At 39.7% G+C, this 19,393-nt stretch overlaps 1 protein-coding gene and 1 long non-coding RNA gene across 21 annotated transcripts in view; one reads left to right on the top strand and one right to left on the bottom strand.

The window, feature by feature from the left end:
- ADGRL2 (adhesion G protein-coupled receptor L2) overlaps positions 1-19,393 on the bottom strand; it is a 399,589-nt gene that overhangs the window by 151,847 nt on the left and 228,349 nt on the right. Inside the window, exon 1 of one of the 20 annotated variants that reach the window (XM_074832352.1) lies at positions 14,323-14,618. The exons of the other annotated variants lie outside the window; for them this stretch is intronic. The gene's annotated coding sequence lies outside the window, so the exon portion shown is untranslated. Of the gene's footprint in view, positions 1-14,322; positions 14,619-19,393 lie in introns of those variants that run through there. 20 annotated transcript variants of the gene reach the window in all.
- Positions 14,151-15,060, top strand: LOC141926497 (uncharacterized). The gene is made up of 2 exons (XR_012624136.1): positions 14,151-14,414; positions 14,599-15,060. It is a non-coding gene; the product is annotated as an uncharacterized LOC141926497 (long non-coding RNA).

Genomic DNA, 19,393 nt, shown 5'->3' with positions numbered 1-19,393 from the left:
TTTGCGAGCCACAATAAAATTCCACCAAGCATATTTGCTCAGTTGGTTCAGCAGCAGCTAGTATTTCCTATATATACAAGAACTGAACAGTTGTTCTTTTAGGTAACTTAAATAAAGGCTGTAATTAAATGATTGAGGAGATACTAATCGTTTCTCAACCGTGCAGGAGTGAACACAGTTGTGCAAACTGCTTAACCACGGCACTGAAACAGCAACAAATTTTCCCACTGCCCCATGTATTTTTCATAAATCCTTACCAATTACCTTTAATAATCTTTTAATGCTGCAGGCTTTATTTGGTGTATTGGTTACTATATATCTATTTAAAATGTAAACAGAAATAATTTACTGGCTATCTTGCAGCAGACCTACTATAAAATTTTCATTTATTAGACTTTCCTTCAATTAACATATAGGACTTTGGTAACTTTTTTTTTAATATATTGAACAAAAACAATTGTTTTAAATAATTGTTTCATGTATTGAGTGATTTTCTGTGAAAAATAGACAAGAAGCAAGAAATTTATTGTTTAGAGAATCTTAGCAATCACATGCAATGATCAAAGCTGAACAAAAAAATTAAGCTAAATGCAATTAAATTAAACAGAATTTTTAAATTGGCCCTTAATTAGCTAGGTAATAGAAAGATGCTGATTTCACTGTAAGTCACTATATTACTATCTTAAAAAAAAAAATCTAAGAGACTATATGTTCAGAAGCACGCTGAAAACAGTAGTTTCTAATCATGCCACTGTCCAAACACTGGTGTAAATATCACTATAATCAGAAATAATATCGTTATATGCGAGGATGTAGTAAAGATCTATGAATTCTGTACAGGTGACAGAAGTATAAGGAACAATTTCATTCACAGGTATACTTCAAAGGTTATACAATGTGCTCTGTTCGGCAGATTTTTCAGTCGTAAGCCAAAAACTGCTGATTACTTGCATCCCATTTGCCAAATACAAAAGCTTTATTAGTCATAACAGCACTGCTGTTCCAAACAAAGAGATATAAATAATAATAAAAAAGACGGGGAGGTGTGTGGGGGGGAAAGACAGACTTATCCCTTCTTCAGGGTTAGGTGTCTGTGGGCAGTTAAGTATGACTTAGTGTGGCTTCATTTTTAATGCACACTAAGTAAAATGACTACAATGTGGATTTGTGCTTTGATTTATTGTCTTGCAAACAGAAGAATACTGATTTTAAGAAGCCATTCATTACGGAATTTGTACAAAAAGAAAAATGGCTAATATTTATTTTACAGTTATATATACATATTCAAAAAATGTTTCAGAAGAGCACATAAGGTCAACAATTTGATAGGAATATTTCTGCATATATTTTCCTCTTTAAAACACAGAAATTGTCTTCTAAAACATTAGAAAACTTTTTCAATGGTAAATATGTGTAAAAGAAATCCACTGTAACCTATTTTTCAATACTTTTTAAATAAATTATGAATAATTGTAATATTTAAAGCATTGATAAAAATGCTTTACCTCTTACTGAATTTTGATGCATTCTTCATCTTTTATTCTGAGTACTGGCTGCTTCTTAGTGTATACAAGCGAAGCACTGCCCTCAACAATGCAGTCACAGTTCACGCTCTTAAACCGGTTGGAGCTCCACATTCATCAGGGGGTAACACTCGTCCTTTTGTGTTTTCTTTTTACTTACAAACAAAAGATACAATCGTTTTCCACAGTCAAAATGAATGAAATGTAAGAACCTACAGAATTTAAGAACCTACAGAAGTTTTTCTAAAACAGAAAACGTTATTCTTCATGTCATAATTCTTGTTCTGAACACAAAACTAAAGACAAAGCTCCAGAATTTTGCTTTAGTTGTGTAAATACAAGACATATGAGTTACTGATGACAGATGGAAGTCATACATTGCTATCATGATTACAAAAATAATGAAGTTTTGAATATTCATTGTTTAATGCAGTTTTCAGGCCCCAGTTATTTTCCAGTAATCCACCAGAAAACATTTAAACCTGTGTGCAATATTACCTTCTATCAGCACTTTTTCAGAAGTGGAATATTTCATGTCAAAAGAAACAGGTGCATCTTTCCTCTGGCTTCTGATAATCAATAACAATTTAAAACAGATGGGTACAGGATCTTTCTACATAAAAGTCTTATACATAGAATTAACCCAAAACACCCAGAAATGTCATGTCTTACAAACTTAATTAATACTATGCATGCATGTGTACAATACATGGAACATGTACTGGAAAGTTCTTCTACAATAAGAATTGCCATCTATACATTTTCTTAATTTGGGATGACCTAATTATCATTTTGTTACAGTAAATCAGGGAAAGAAAGGTATTTTGTTTGTTTAAACACTAATTATTCCAGTATTTATTGAATTATACCTCAAGGTATCATCTTAAAATGTGTGGCTATTTCATCACCCTTTGCCATTCAGACTGCTGTTCTATTCAATGCAGTTATTCATAAATGACTATATAACCTAATGTATTTTGTTCAATCAGTCCCCATAAGTGTTTTTTATTGATAAAACATAATTAGTTTTACGAAATGTGACTAGTACATTGCTTCTGCCAAGTCAGTGAGTATTAATGTCTCACTTTTTTGTTTTTTAAAAAAACAGATGGAAAATTTTAAGAATTAAGGAACAGCTTGAATGTCACTTACATGAAAACTGTACAAGTATGACATTATTGTCACTTTTGTTCCTTGTAGTAATTTTTAAAAGTATCTAAGTTACTTATCACCATAAAAACCTGGTGCTAATGAAACACAGTTACGCTACAGCTAAAACAAAGTAACATGACTTTTTTCAAGTAGGCTCTTCCAATGTATCAAGTAAATTACCATTGTTCTACCTTCAAAATACAAAGGTGTTAACAAATGTATCTTAATCCCAGCCGTATTATCCTCACAGCAGAATTAAAGTTACATATACATCTTGATTTTCATATTGTATGGCAATCTCCACTGAATGGAATTTCTGAAACATCCTTACCTCATGGGGAAAGAAAAGACACACTGTGTAAAGAAAGATTATGTCCACTGCCTCCCCATAATACCTCAACAAGATTAAATTAAGAAATCTCTTTCTTCATCATGACTAATACATCAATTTTCCCATGCAAAAAAAAGATGATGCAACTTTTCAACTCCTAGCACCTATCAAAACCTCTATGAAAGACATAATTTATATATTTTCTGTAAATCTTACCATTATAATCCTATTGGAGTGTAATTGCTGTGGCTAATATTCTTACCCTGTTATGAAAATGCTCAACATAAATGTGGCACTGAGTTGTTAAGATAATACATGATCATGCTGTGAGAGGGTAATACCTATACAATAGCCCATGCCAATACCATAAATCTCTTTATTAGACAACAACCTATTACAGGAGATCTACTTAACTGTTTCCCTACTTAGAGGGCCATTTGGTGTTACAATAACAAGCTGACTTTTCACATTAGCAAGGATTAGCCAGTATAAATAATAAACCGACACCAAGTTGCTGCTCTTTTAGATATGGTAAATCGTTCCTGGTGTTTAAAAAGAGAATCCAAACTTAAATCCTAAAACCACGTTAGACTGAACATATGTTAAGTTTAAAGTTCTGTTAGTTTAAACTAACAAAAAAAAAAAAAAAATCAACTCTCAAACCAATTTATGTGGCAGATTTATTACAGGAGAGCATGTTATGGAGAGCTGTTTCTGTTTTATGGAATGTGCATGCATACTGCTTTATTTCCAAGCAGCATCATAGCAAATCATCTTTAAATTTACTGAAATATTTTGAAGTAAAATGATTGCCACCATTTTTCCTGAGATAAATAGTGCAGAATTCATCTAAGTACCATCTATTATGCTTCTTGCTCAGCAAGCTAAACTGTATTATAAATGAATTACTGTCTTCTCCAAATTCTTAACTTTTTGAAGGATCATACACTTCCACATAACTATAATACAAATTATAAAACCTGCAATACAACCAGATCGGGTTTTTTTATTGTGCTAGATTAATGAAATATCACTATCTAAAGTAAGTTTCTGATTCTTCAGGCTCGCTTTTAAGCAACAATTTACAAATAAACTTAGGTTATAATACTCCTTGCTCTCTGTTGTCAATATTTTTGTAAAGCTTAAGACAGCAATCCTTACCACTGTTTGCCTGCTTCAGACCAACTGTATGAATTAATCAGTTATATCTGGATGAAACTCATACACCTTTTTATATTTTATAGTAGAGAAAAAGCAAAATTAAGAGTTAGCTTTGCATCTGCAACCCCCCTTGATTATGATCCATAGCACTGCTTGCGTAAATAGAAAAGACTTACCTATTGCTTTTTGGCTAGCACACTACACTGCACGAGATGTACTGAAGACCTGAAAATACTGTGTTGTCTCTCTTATGCTGACATTTTTAGAATCAGAGAAGACAGTTTATGCAACAAAAATCTGCTTCCCGTCATACAAACTGTCCTCTTGCACCATGACATGCAAGAATTGTTTTCCTCAGATCCTTTTGAAATTTTCACTAAAAAGGCACTTCTTTGAAATATGAAGTATTTCTAAAGTCAGCTTTTGCTTACTGACATTTTAAAATTTTTGCCCATTGTTTTTTACTGTTACTGAGGGACAGGCTTTTTAAAAGCCATCTTGAAGAGCCTTTCTGCTCTGCATAACAGAGAAGGCACTGTGAAATGAAATTGTACTTACTGAAAGCAATTCAGCCCTGAATGCCTTGATTACTCTGATTATCTCATATACAAGCTCCCTCTGCAGGTAATAAGAAGAATGAGCAAAAATATGTGAAAAACGTGGGTAACAGCCGGCATAAGAACCCAAATAATCAGTCATTATTTTAAAGAAACTCTCTCAGAAATCCTTGCTCAATGTTATCTGGCTTAAGGAGTCAACACAGAAAACAGTCTTTTTTTTCCAGCTCTGTGTCTCTTCTTGTCTCCTCAGAAAAGTTAAAACATTCACACTTTAGTCTTTCCTACATCAAAATACACAGATCTCTTTTTCAAAGTCACATAAATGCTTTCAGGGTAGGGAAAAAAAAAAAAAAAGAGAAGGAAAAAAAAAAAAAGAAAGAAAAAAAATAATTGTTCCACTTACCCAGAACCAAACAGAAATGAAAGACCACCTCAAACAAGAAAACAAATTCGTCCTATCTGATGTATCTCCCTAACCCAAAACCAAGAAAACAGCAGCATCCCTCATTCTATTTACTGCTGGGAGATAAAACCCACTGCCACTTTCAGATACAATTACACATGCACTCCACTGAAGTTTAAAAAGCAATTGAACTGAATGGTAAGTTATCTTGAAAATTAAAGAAGTGTCTATCAATTTATATCCAATTATGAAGTAACAATGTAGTTTTCATCTAACTGGAGTAAACTGCTTTTCTTCCAAAAGACAATACCCTTACCTTAAAAAGTCTTAAGTTTGTTCGCCATAATAACATGAGCTTCCTAGATAAAAATTCCTTCAACGCAAATGGGAAAAAGCTTCAATGAATGAAGCTATAAATATTAAGCAGATCAGAATTAAGCCTTCGTCCTATCTAACCTTTAGCACACACTCAAAAAACTGGGAAGCCATCAGGCAACATTAATTTCTCTTCTAACATGGAAAGAATGAAAGTATGCCTGTGGTTTGGTTCTTTTACAGAGTCAAATACCATTTTCTTTACTTCTGCAAATAGTGCCATTAGACTCATGAAGAATACTTATAAAATAAATGCATATGCATAGGGCATAAAGTCACATATGCCCTGTGTGATTTTAATTTTCACTGGAAAAATAAACTTCAAAATATAACCTTTCAAGGTTTCAATGTCAGCTTTTAAAAAGTGGAAAACGACTCATGATATTCTAGTATGACTACAGCCATTACAGGGGACAAATGTAGGACAAATTTGGGGGGTTCACTTCAAGATGATGAGACTGCTGCATACAGAGCTCTTCTTTGCTGCTGGAATATCTTTAACAGTTGCATCAACAACCAGTAATTATCACATACTATTATACACCTCCTCAAATGAGGGAAAGAATGAGGAAGTAGAGAAAGCAGGAAGAAAAAAAAAAATCTAACATTTTGGAGAGATGATGGTCTGTTCAAGCACCGGTAAGATTACTGCCTGAAGGGCAAAAGGATTTCTTCTCACTTTCAAGTTATGTCAGACTGCAACTCCCCTTCTCGTCTAAAACAACTCCGATCCTCAGCCCATCTTCCTGGCACAGCCAGCAATACCCCTCAACAGCCGAGGCACCTTCTCTCCTTTAAGCACTTTATACTGATTTACACAAGAATTAGCCTCACCGATTCACAGTCTGCATTTAAGACATACCTATTAGACTGAAGTAAATCAAAGCTGCGGGAGACACTGCCCTTCGATATTTAAATGACAAATTTACCAACCAAATAGTTACGAATTGGTCTTCTGGAGAACACTCACTTTGTTCAAACCGAAGATGCAATCATTATTCATTCTGGGAAAGCAAAGTTTTCGAAGTCGGTCACTTCACGTAGAAAAAGTCTAAATTAAGCTTAGAAAAATGATTAAAAGGATGCCTGGATCAGATGAAAAGAATTCTGCCTACCATCAACATAGGCATCAGGAAATTGCCAGAGAAATGCAGAGTCAACAGCTGAACTTGTTCTCGGAAATCTTTTCTTAAAATGTCACTTTATTTAGAAGCAATGCTGCCTATTGGGAGGTAACTGTTTCTGAACACTGTTCACACCGGTGTAGACTGCTATGCCGTAAAAAACGACAAATACGATACTGTAAGAGAATATATAGAAAGGTGATCTGAAGTCTCCTTCTGGCATGTGATCTCTCTCCACCACTGCAGCACTAATTTCAGAGTAAGGCTCGCTCTCTATTTACACCACATCCCATCAACAGCAAAGCAAGTATGATAGTCAGAAACAAGGTCGGTCATCCCCTCCCCAGCTGCCAGAAACAATTTTTAACAGTAATCGGCGTTAGATTATTCTGTCATCTAGATTCAGAGCAATAATTGGTTTGAGGTGTCAACTGATAGGAAAATACCAACAGAAGGCACAAAGGAAAGCAGCAGCCTACCCCAAGTGACAGATTTGGGATTTTATCACGTCCAGAGGCAACTAAATAAACAGTAGTAGCCTAATTTTTAAAGCACAATTCTCCAGTGATAAATTGTTTTCCTGATACTTTACTGATATTATCTATTTTTTCAACAGTTGCAGATACAAATCTAACCGTACATTAAGGAGATACACCTCTCTAGCATCGGCGCACATTAAGTGCTCAGCTGCTCCCTGCACCGTGCCCTCCAAAGAAAGCCCAAGAAGTATGAAAATTCCCTTCTTTACCATAAAAGGTATGAACACTCCCAACACCTAATATATGCATCAAGACATCCCTAATTTAAGAATTAACATATTAAACACTATCAGAATTCAGGATCTTAAATAGCAGTCTTCATTCCTGTTATTTCATTCCAGCTTTTGTAGCTCAGTGTGGCCAAGTAACACATCATTAAAATATAAACATAGTATAAAAAACTCATATACATTGATCAGTGTCAAGTCAATCTGCATTACATTTTGAAAACAGTTCCACTTTTTCCCTACATTGCCGCTTGGGCAAAAGGAAGTATCTTCCTTGGATGGTAAACACATTGTAAAACACTGATAAAGCGAAAAGACAGTAATTTCAAAGTTACTTAGTACACCAAGGGACAAAATAGGCAGACCTAGACTCCACTATATTTGTATGAGGAAATGGCATAAGATAAATCTCCTATGACAAAAAACTGCATTACGTTAAAAGGAAAATATTCTTAATATTGCATCTACATAAGAAACCTAAGTAGCTTCTTATTAGCTCTAACTAGATTTTCTCTGAAGCTAGCTACTTTCACTCCTGAAATACAGACATTGATACTTAAATCTTTTTGTGTAAATGTTAGTGTTTATAATGTGCTCCTAAGAGATTAAGATTAAAAAAAAAATAACCACACAACCAAGACAGGCCCTATTTTTCTCAGCCCATGATCACTTGTCAAGCCATGATTAATGCTGTGCTCTGTAGAGGGAGACATTACATCTAGGCTACAACAGACCTAAATTTTACCCTAAGGCAGAAGTCTGATTTAAACATCTCTATTCAAAGTGACATTTGTCCTCTCTTTTCAACCAGTTTCCTCTGAAATTCCAGTAAACTGACTTTGTGACCTACAAATGGTTCATTGATTCTAACTTGTCGTGTTGCCTGTCCTTGTAGCAAAGTTAGTTTTGGTGACTGAATGAAGCAAGATGTTATGCATTCAAGAAAAATACAGGAGCAGAGTCCATTAGGTGCTCTATTAAATGCTCGGTTGGGTAACAGCAACTAGAATTTACGGCTATAAGGATTCCAGCTTACACAGAAGAGCTAAAGATAAATACTGAGGTCAACATTAAAAATCAGAAAATATTTTTATATTCAGAAGTAACAATGGCCTTCATATTCTGAGGTGATGAGCAAAGATTTTTTTTTTTTTTTTTGTATTACAGACAAGAACTCGGGCATCATCAGGGCCACCCTGAAAAGTAATTACATTTTATCTCTTGCCTTTCACTCTGAAATGTCTGCTAACATATTTACATTTGTCTGTTACAAGAACAACAAGCTAGACAGGAGAAAAAACTAGCTGTGATCACTTATCTGAAGTAAATACTGTTTCTCCAGTGAATAGTATTATTCCATCTATTCTATATTGTTAGATACTCCGGTTTATCTGTAACTTCTACCGTAGGAATAAAAATAAGACTTGCTTATACCTTATAAAGAAGTAGCCAAATAGCAGACCTGGACATGTAGAACATTCAATATCCCTCTTACTGAACATGAAAAATGGCAACATTTGATAATATTAAGCGATTTAGACAGTGCTGGCAAGTTCCTACTAGTGAAGGTAATCTTATTTCTGGTGCTTTTCAGGGTAAATTGATTTTTTTTTTCCCCTCCTCTTAGCTGCTCTGATAATTGAACAAATTTATACAAGTGTGATGGGACTTAGCAGACAACATGCAAAACATTCCCCAAACATGAAGTACCTTACTCATAAAAAAAGAATTTTTGTTGTCATTAAGCTTGCTTTGTGCCAGGATAACAATCAATAGCATTTTGTTGGAGACTGCACTCTACCTGCAGGTGTTAAGCACTGTGCTTGCTTCAGTCAGGCTGCAATGTTTTTGATTATTATGCCTTTCTAAATAATTTGGGTAAATAGCAGGCTAGAGTAAGTTGAATCATTACAGTACCTTATAAAAAAAAAAAAAAAAAAAAAGAAAGAAATCATGACATATGCAGATTACATACTCTTCTAAAACCCATAAAATACTGCATCTAATGTAACAATCCGTAACCTGGCAATGCTACGATTCCAAATTTGAAGGCTTTTTTTTTTTTCCTAAGGAATCAATTTCTGGTTAACTATCAGTTTGTGTGTAGAGAATGCTGTAAGACCTTAGCATTCATTATGCAAGTGTATTTCTATAACTAAATCGCTTATAGTAAGCGACACAATCTTCACAGCCTATGCTGTAGAAACACATCTCGTACATTACAGGTTGAAAAAAAAACATGAACTCCCAAAAAATTCTCTACTGAAGAGGGCTTTAAGCTTTTCGTCTTTCACCTTTTAAATGAAGAATGTTGAAAAGAATCATACGTGTTAAATAAGGACTGGAAGTATTTTCTAAATCAGGTATATATTCACATTAGATCGCAAGTTACCAATATTCCAACAGAGCCACCTACTACTTTTATTTTAGGAACTGTTGGAAACAAAATGAAGCTATCTTTGAAAACTATTTAAATATTAAACATGATTGTTAAGAGTATTGAGAATGGTCTTAAAATAGCTTTTTGTTTTTCCAGTTTTCTTGACATCCAATTACAACTGTGATGGTTTAAATCTTTTACTCGTTTCAAACTGAGGGTTTTAAAAAAATAACAGACAGCTTTTAAGTTTAAAAGCTGCACATAAATACTTAAAAAGGTGAAATTTTTGCAATTTCAAATCACTTTTGTACATCACAAACATCAGTCCTAAGAAATGCTTCGACAGAGTCTGTTTAACATGTCTCCAAGTAACATGTCTGACTATAAATTTCACTAGCCTGTGCTCTAAAGTATACTGCTTTATAACTGACTTGTTGTCTACCTATGCATGAATATGATTTCAATTATACACCAGACGTAGTTTAACTACTTCTCTTGCAGTTCACCAGGTAAAATCATTATTTGTTACTTCCAGTTCTTGTATTATCAGTCATCCACATATATTCCTCAGTGGAAATGCAGAAGAGACAGAGCATTTTCTGATATATCTCCAAGTGGTTATTGGTAGTTTTTTCTTCATTATTATTAGGCATGGTGCAAGAGCCATACCAGAAGTTAACAGTATTTTCTTACACATATATCAACATCTTAGGTGGATGCAGGATGAGCAGGGGCTTGGAAATACATGAACTTTTTAGACCAAATTTTGGTTATAACTTATGATTATGTTTCTACTCTTTCTAAACATTAAACAATTATTTATATTGGATGGACATTATTATTTGTATGAATTTATGACACACTATACAGAAATGTATTGCAAATACAACTTTGATAAATATTTTGCCTAACTAGAGACTTCTCTTTCCAACATCCTTAAATGAAAATTATGGATCTTTCTAAAAAGCTGTCATTCAGGACTGTAGCATTTTTTCTTCATCATAACTATTTCCATTTTAAAAATATATATTAATCAAAATGTCATGTCTACATACTGTATTTTCAGAAACAAAAATAATCATATTATTACATATTATTTACCATAAAGACTACAAACTCCTAAGACTATACTACCTTTCTTATTTAAATTTTAATAAGGTGCTTCCTTACTAGAGACTAGAACTCCTGAGTAACCCCCTTTCCTGACTTTACCCATTAAAAGCAGTAAGAGATAAATAAAACATTGAGAAAGCTTCTAAAGTGATCAAGTAAGAACTAACTAAGCAAACTTTGGTTTTTTTAAAGCTCTCCTCTTGCTCATTTTAAGAAGGGAAACACCCAGAAGCCTGGTGTTAATGTCTCTGCTGATTGTGAAAATTGCAGCAATAAAAACTCCAACTGCTTGTCTTAAATTAAGACTTGCAAGACTACATGTGAGATCTGTATCTTTACATTAGTTTTTATAACATTTGGAAGTTTGGTTGCTTGCTTTGATGTTGGTCTATTAACGAGTAGGGGAGCCAAAAGCCAGAAAAAAAATGTTTACTGGAAACTCTCAAGTCAAAACCTAAAGTAATTGGTTTGTTCTACCCCACATGATTCAATATCCTGATTCCCCCAACTACCAGCTCCCTGAGCTATCTGAACGTCTATGCTTTTTTGCTGTTGCCAACACATAGTAACCCACAGTGATTGAAAATGGCAGCTGAAGTGCTGCTGCAGCACATTAATTTTTCTCTAAGTGGTCCAATTTTGTCATCTGAATGTTGAAAATCTTCTTTCCACTACGGTTTTTCTACCTTCAGAGATTTGTCGAATTTGGAGTTGCCATCATATAAACCGAAGTGCAACATTTTCAAGACAATTTTTAGATTATCCCTAATAGCTGAAAGGATAATGCGCTTTCTTTATAGCACTCTGCATTCAAAGCAGTCTAGTTAACAGCAACTTAAGTGTGATAATGGCAATTACATCAATATGTTCCTTTTATACCACCAAAAGGTACTACTTCAGACAGCTAAAGACATTAGGTAAATAAACTGCTGAAAATTACCTGAAAGTAATGACACTCAATTTTAGGACCACTAAACACATCTATTTACAAAATGCCCAAATAGTCGTGTACATTTAAGAATAACAAAAATCTATATAAATTATTTAATTAACTGCAGGGGTTTTTGCCAAGACATACCATATATATTCAGTCCCTTCATTAAATGAAAGGAAACAAGCATGAGTGAAGACATCCTACTCTATAAAGGCACATCACTTCCATGGCTTAAAAAGAAACACCCCCCCCCAAGTCATCAAATGGAGAACCAGAAGGAAAAAAACAAAAAACAAACAAACAAACAAAAATCAACAACAGACCAAATGCTACATACCAAGTGCTTAAACCAACTTTTTAAAAACACAAAATGTATGTTTAGTATCTGTATCATTCAAGTAAGTGGTTTGGAAGGAGGGGATTGGAAAGGAAGGCATAGGAAGTTCTTTTTTGCTAGAGATACAAACAGAATACAGTCCCCAAGAAACATCTGGTCCCTGGAAAAGGTCCCAACTTATTGACAGATAACTGGATTTTGCTTGGCTTTGGGGTTACTAGATTATGAATATTGATTTGCAAAGATAATAATAGGGTAGGCCGGGCCACATCCCCTTTCAGACTCAAGGAAATAGCAACAAAATAAGAAAAAACTGCAAATATGTAGTCATGTAAGACAACGTACAATGTGATGAATGTTCTACACAGCCACTAAAACAGCACTCCTGCCATACCTGGTTTCAAATTATTTATTATAGGGTAATACTAACCGCAAATTAAGTTATCTTAGTAAACATAGTATCACTGATTAAATAAGACTACAAGAATTACTCATTTTCACTTTTTCTAGAATAAAAAGGAAATTGAAGCATATGGCCGGCAGTGACCAAAACTTCTTTTAAAACTCTCCATAAAAATATCTATTATTCCAGCCTACCCACCCATTAAGGAGGAAAGCATATTTGTTTCAAAGGTCTGGAATCGAGAGGTCTTTTATTACAAGATTTCATTTGTTTTCTGAAGTAATTAGAAGGTGTTCCCCATTCAGTCCCTGCACGCAGTAACGTGTAGGCCATACCCAGAGCATAAGTGCGGTAGAAAGGGCTTTCTAAATCCCCCTAACAGAGAGGAGACATCAGAAACCACGCAACAGTGCCTATCATAAAAGGTCACTTTTTTCCTCAGAACAAACCATTAATCAATAGAGCGTAATTGTCCGAGCGCTCGCAAGGGCTCTGCAGCGAAGGGACCTTGTTTTTCATTCGCATAATTGCAAAACGGCAAAAGTTCAGAAACATAACCCAAATCCACCTCCCCATTTTACCCCTTTACAATTCCCACTGCCCTTTGGGCCTCTGCTTGGAAGCAAATGGAAGACAAGCTGAAGTTTTCTCAATTGAGCCGGAGCTAAGAAACCTTTGATATGCTAATACCCTCCTTCAAACGGTAAGAACTCACACTTGCATTAATTCAAACAATTTGTGCAGAATGATGCGAAATGGCACCTCTTTTCGTGGCAAGCAACAAAAGGAGGGAGCCGGAGCGTCTGGAGGAAACCAAACAGCAGAACATTTGTTCTGCAGGACTCCTTCCGTCGCGCACAGGGGCATTTCTATGCAAAGAAAAACACACCTGAGCACCAGCAGCTCTCTTTACTTTCCAACAAACCACACTCAAGCCCCAGCAGGGCTAGCGCAGACTAACAACAAGATGTTATTTTTAGAGCCAGACACAGCAACGGTGCCTCATGACACACTCTGTTTTCTGTCTCCAGATGGCCCCAGATTTCTACATGTGAAAATAAATAGAAATTTAAAAAAAAAAAAAAAAAAAAAAAAAGTTGTTCTCACTCCACAGCCGACAAAGGGTAATTTATTCCCCTTCCCAAAGCCCTCCCGCCACCCCCCCCCCCGCCACCCCCCCCAGCACGGGCTGGTGGATGGACGCCCGGTTGAGTTACAAAAATAAACCCGCAACAGGTAATTATTTACTGAACGGATGCAACTTTCCCCGCTGCGCGATGCGCGCCGGGGAGCGCCGAGCCGCGGCCGGGCCTGCTCCGCGGGCCGACCCCCGGTCCCGCACCCCCGCGGCGGGGCGGCCACCGGCGGCGGCGGCGGGGGGGGGGGGGGGGGGCTGCGGGGACCCGCCGCGGCTGCCGCAGGCCCCTCCGCAGGGCCGGGGGGGGGGGGGCGGGGGGGGCGGCCTGCGGCGGGGCCGGCTCCGCGCGGGCGGAGAGCGGCCGTGCGGGTCGGCGGCGGCGCCGCGGTGCTGGCGCCCGAGGGCCGCGGCCTCACGGAGGGGCGCGTTCCTCGTCCGGCGGCGGCGGGGGCCGGCAGGAGGGGCGGCGGCCCCCGCGGGAGCGCGGGGGGGCGGCGGCCTCGGGCACCGGCAGGCGAGGCGGACCCCTGAAATCAGGGCTTCCCCCGCCGGCGGCTCGGTGGGGAGCGGGCGCCGGGAGAACGGAGCGGCGAGGCTGCTGCGGCGCGGGGGCTCCGCTTACCTCTGTCTGGGAGCCGAAGGGTCTCTCGGCCCGGCGGTACCCGCGAGCCGGGTCACCCCGCCGAGCGCGGGGCTGCGGGAGAGCGCGGCGGGGTGAGTCCCGGGGCTCCGGCGGCGGGGCGGGGAGCGGGCGGGCGAGCGCCGGGCTCGGGCGGGCAGCGGGAGGCAGCTGGCTCTGCGGCGCGGCGGGCTGGGGCAGCGCGGAGCAGACGGCGGCTTCTCCTCCGAGCGGCCAGCCGGGAGGCTCTTCGGGGGCTAAGTCAACATTTTCCTGCAGTTTCCGACACTCCGCTCCGCACGAAACGTACGATACAGCCAGGCTCCCGCACGCACGCACAGAACAAATAAATTCAATTTTCAAGGAAAAACGAAACGGAGGGGACGGCGGGCGCAGCGCGTGTGCCCAGGCTTTGGAGTCCTTTCTGTGGAACGATCAGGAGGCGATGCCAGCAGCAGGAGTAGCGGGGAACAACTCGAAAATGTTACAATGGACCCCCCCCCCTCCTCTCTGTCTCTGTCGCTCGCACCGACCGGATTTACATCTCCCGGGATGACATTCTGGCCTCTGGCGGGGTGCGGGTCCGGCCCCTCCTCGGATTTTCTCCTCTTCCTCCCGGTGCTGCTGCCCCGCCAGCGACTGGAGACCGGGCGCCGGGCGCTGAGCTAGTAACGCGCGCAGCAATGGGAAAAACGCAATACATACACACCAAAAAAAAAAAAAAAAAATCCCAATGAATTGTATCGCAGCCTCCTTTTTGCTCATGCACCTCTCCGTGTGTGACTGGGGATTGCGAAGTCCTGACACAGACTCTCCGCCGGCTCTGAACTGGAGTCACCTCCAGCCTCCTCCCCCTCCAATCTCCACCCCCTCTCCCTCCGCTCCCCACCCCTGGGCTCAGCTAATCACATAAACATATTATCACGTAGAGCAGCACCGGCGAAGGACAAAAATCTCTCCCTTCCTGCCTCTTTTTCTGCCCCCCTCCCCCCTTTTTTTTTTTTTCCAGCTGGGGGGGTGAAGGCTAATATCAAACGCCCGGCCGCTCGGCACCAAAGGCCGAGCAGACCGGCTGCGCGCCAGCGCTGCCCGCCCCCCGCCCCATCGCCGCGGCTGCCGAGGGGCGCGCACCGCCGCGCAGCCGCCCGCCCGCCGCCGCGGAGCCGCTGGGCGCCCCTGCCCGGCGCCTCGGGCCTCGGCGCTCCCCGGGCCTGGGGCCTGGGTCCCGGGGCCTGCCGCCGCCCCTCGCCCTCCGCCGGCGGCTGCTGGCGCGCTGCAGGCCGGCAGGCGTCTCCGCGGCACTTTCTCCTTGGCCGTACCCTCCAGCGCGACCGCGCACCGCGACCGCGCACCCAAACTTGTGCGACGGGCCCTGCGCGGGTGCTGCGCGGAGCGGGGCTGCCCGGGCCGGGCCCGCTGACGGCACCGCTGTGTGTGTTCACCCGCCCTCCCCGCCTGCACTCAAAATCAGGTCCCCGGGCTGGGCGACCGGCGAGCGAGAGCCGGCGGGGGGAAGGGGCTCTCCGCTCCCCGATGCCCTGGCGGCTCTCTTGGCCCCTTCCCTCCATTTCCCCGCGTGGAAGCGGCTCGGCCCCTGCCCGCCGAGCGCCGCTTCTTGCGCCGCCCGCACCAGCCGTCAGGGACGGGCTTGGAACCACAACGCTGCGTTAGGGAAAACGTGTCCGGACAGGGTAAACAGCACTTGGAAACGGTTGAAAGGATACTAAGTTGACTCATTCCTGCGCTCTGATACAAAACGCAGTCTAGTAGCGCTGTTGCCTTCCTGCCAAAAATCTGCTTAGAAACCAGGGGTTGGGGTTTGTTGGTAGGTGGTTTGGTTGGGTTTTTCTTTTCCTCTGTATTGATGCAAAATACCGAGGATCCGCTCTGACCTTTCAGGGTGTGCAACACCAACAATTGCCGGCTCTCAAGGTCAGGGAGAAGCAGCTGGGCATGAACAAGGGCGCGTTCCTGCGCGGGGGACCGCGGGGGGCCAGGGCCGCTGGCAGCGCCCCTGTGCGCGGCCCGGCGGAGGCTGCGCGGGGCGCCGCGGGGATTCAGCGGAAGCACAGGCACAGCCCAAAGCAGCGCCAGACCTGTCCTGGTAACTCCCCCCTCCTCGTTGCGAGGTTTTCTTTTTATCCCTCCTCTCCCTTTTCTAGCTGCAGCACTGAAATAAATCCTCTCGAATGAATGTACGCACAGAATCGCGGGCACGAGGCAGGACCACTCGGGCTTGATAAACTCTTTTAGGTCCAAAGCATATTGACAGTTCAGCTTAAAACACCCATGGCACACCAGGGAATCGGGATCATTACCTTTGTTAATGGTAATGATTTATTTTTTAACTTAATTATTGTGACTTCTCTGCATACCTGTGCAATTAGCGTTCCTCTTCAGAAAATCGTAACACGTATCAAGAGAAACATGACATGTTTAAAAGGAAACTGGATCTTTAAGACCTTGCAACATAAGGTAGTAAGAATGATAGAACTGGTCCAGGGATCCTCATAACCGCATTAAACTTTCAACAATGCTAGCAATAATCCCAGGGTTTAGTATCTAAAAATGACTGAAATCTGCCACGCCATAGCCACGCTGGCCTTCCTCAACTCACAGTAGCTGTAGAGGGGACAGGGAAGTGGAAGAGCAGCGCCAGGCTTTTAGGACCACAGGAGGAGTTCTGCCATAGCCAGCAGTACGTCTTCCTGAGGCCAGTTTCAACTGGGTTAAATCCGCAAACTGCCTCAAAACCAAACTCAGCATGGGAGGACAGGAGATCATGTGTCTGTGTGATAGTTTTGTACCTACTAGATATAGTTAAAAGTTAAAAGTATGGGTTACTGTGAGAGCAGAATGTAGCAAAAGAGCAGGTTCTCCATTTTCCCCCCAGTTTTTTAAGTCTTTTACATATCCCTAGTAGAGCCCACTGGCCTTTCTTGCTGAAAATACTCTTTTTTATATATATATATCTGTATAAACCCTAAGTAACCCCTTATGCATTTCTAATGGAATCAAATCATACACGCATTTTAATGTATTTTATTAGAAACTGGTTTTCATTGAAAGGGCTGGATGCATCCGTTATGGAAACATGCTTAAAAAGAGGGTCATAGAAATATAAAGATATACATATTGATTAGCTATCATTTCACCAGAGTTTTAAAACATATAATTAACAAATCCTACTTTCTTTTTGTCAAATAAATGTAATTGCAGATAAGCAGTGATAGCCCTGAGCTAACAGCCTTTTGCTCAGTTGATGAGAGCAGGATTTAGCCAGAAAACAGTCAAGAACACAAGAATTATGTGGGGTTGGCAGTTTTCCTTTGAGAAGACATGAGAGAGGGGAATTCTTCTATTTGGAGCAAAAACTCTTGTTGTTTTCTGTAAAAAATTTTTACCCACAAAAAGATTGAAACGAACTGCAGAACTAGGCCTTGTGTTAATATTTGCTGAAGTCGAAGTGAATTCACCTATGTGGATTCAACTGCAGGACTGAAGTTTATTTTCCCCCTTTTCATCAAAAACTTCTGGAATCATATTTCCTTCTACATGCAGAACTGGAGTTTTACAACTCTAAGTTTTACAACCCTGAAGTTGTAAAACTGAGTTTTAAACAATTGATAAAAATGCAGACAGAGACCTTTCGGCATTTGTTTCGAAAACACGTGCTTCCATTAATTCTCATTAAATCTGGATTAAGATGTAAGTACCTGCAGAGGTGTATATTGTTTTGGCAAGTAAAATATTATTATTCAAGCGATTAATTTTACTTCACATGAATCAGCATCTGTCTCTTTAAAACATATACCCATGGCATACTTGAATCTGATCCTTTAGTTTTTACTCAGCCACAATTATTGCCAGATTTGAATATTAATGTATAAGAAGGAATTATAACAAATCAAGTTTCTTTTCACCATTAAAACTGCCTACTATTTGCTTTTTGCCATATCCCTGTAAAATACGTATCTCATGCCATATGGACTCCACAAGTATGTACAAATTTTCCTTAAAATCTTGCTTTGCTGCAACAGTGCAAGTTATTTAGCTTGAAAACACTATAAGAAATGTTATAACCTTAGCAAAACCATTTGATAATATTTGTCCCTTTTACCAATGTTAAATTTTGTAATGTTTCATGTTAAGGTGTATATTCTGTGTGTATTGCTCTTGAATTGTTTTGGTGAACCTGCTGGATCATGTCCTTGAAAAACTAAAAGCAAATTTGTAGTAATTTTTTAAATAATCACAAGAACTGTGTATCAATTAGCATTTCTAGGGACTATGTGTAGGACAGTAACAACTAGAAAAGATTTAACTGTCAGCTGTGTACTTGAAGGAGATGCATTTGAGAAAGGTGATTTAACATGCAGTAAAAATTAGCCAAATTATGATGTCTGTGATATGATCTTGTAGACTCCACTAGAGGTTTTTTTGCCATAGAATTGCAGCTTACATCTGCCTATTCTTAAAAAGGTTGATTTAAAATGTTTTAATATCTTAATAAATAATATTTTGTATTGCCCTAAGTGTCAGTTCTCCCATGAGAAATGGTTTACACAGATTTTATGAAACGTATTTTTTTATTACTGGAGTTTTATGACTGAACTTTAAATACTAGCGACTGACATTTCCTCCTATCTGGATGTACTCCTGTGAATAACGTATCAATGAACTTATAATGAGATGTAATGTTAGGAAAGACTGATAGGAGAGGTTGTGTATATATATATATATATATATATATATGTAGTGTAGTAGCATCAGCTAAAATTGGTGCAATAGAAAGGCAGGGTTTAATTGGCATAAAGACATGGGGTTTTTTACCATGGTACATGGAAAAGTAAACCATTACATGATTTTACTATTTCAACACAAAACTGAAATGGCAAAATTTTGCTTTCTTTATTTTGGAAAATACCCAGTTAATTTTGCAGACAAATTTATATGGATAAAGTGTGAATGATACAACCCATAAGAGGAAACATCCAATGTATTGTCTTAAAAGTTTGGAAATACGTCTTGACAATTACCGGTCTTTTAAACTAAGTAATTGATTTTAGTGTCA

This window comes from Strix aluco, chromosome 8, assembly GCF_031877795.1.
Source record: "Strix aluco isolate bStrAlu1 chromosome 8, bStrAlu1.hap1, whole genome shotgun sequence".
NCBI classification, from domain to species: domain Eukaryota; kingdom Metazoa; phylum Chordata; class Aves; order Strigiformes; family Strigidae; genus Strix; species Strix aluco.
This window is presented reverse-complemented; position numbering and strand designations above follow the sequence as displayed.